Here is a 780-nt window from a genome sequence, read left to right on the forward strand (position 1 = left end):
GGGAGAAGAATGAGAAGATGGTTCAGTTCAGTTTCTTGTTTGTTTTTTTTACTTGTGGGTTGTGAGATTGTGGGTTTGTGTCTCGCCTGATGGAAGTGAGTTGGTAACGTCCCTTCTCTCAAACATCACTGCTAATGAGCCCTACAGCAGGCCTGTAGTACAGTCTGATCACAGTCTCAGGACAGTTTTACTATTATCGTCTTTCTAGCTCAACATCTTTAGCTGATTTTGTAATCAACTGTGGTGGAAGACTCAGATCTTTAATTAACATACAAACATACCACAGTGTAAAAATATTCTCCCTGCGTTCCAATAACCATACTATTTAGTATGCCAGAAAATAAAAAGATTGAGTATGTCATAATACATTGTTGGTCAAATGCAGTATGCCAAAACTTCCAAGATGTCTGAATTATGCCGTATGCAAGCCAGCATGCTTTTCTGGCTATTCTGACCCACAATCCTTTGCGCAGCATATATGAGCAAGAGTTATAAAAGTTCAAGTTGCAATGTTATGAAGTGTCTCAGCTCTTCGGAATCTTTTGGTGACACACTTTGTAATTTAAGATAATGAGAAGAGGATGTTATGACTAAACCTTTAACTCTGAGAACTCCTTTTTGCAAAAAATGAAACAGACATGAAACTAGAAGGGCACTCAGAGGGCGCAGACCTCCACCAAGGCCATGCCGTGTCTCGCAGTGTTAATGAAAGTGACAAATAATTCTTGTATCCGCCCCGTGATTCAGATCCGCTGCCAAAATGTAATGGGTTAGGGTCAG

The sequence above is a fragment of the Sander lucioperca genome, chromosome 17, assembly GCF_008315115.2.
Source record: "Sander lucioperca isolate FBNREF2018 chromosome 17, SLUC_FBN_1.2, whole genome shotgun sequence".
NCBI lineage: Eukaryota > Metazoa > Chordata > Actinopteri > Perciformes > Percidae > Sander > Sander lucioperca.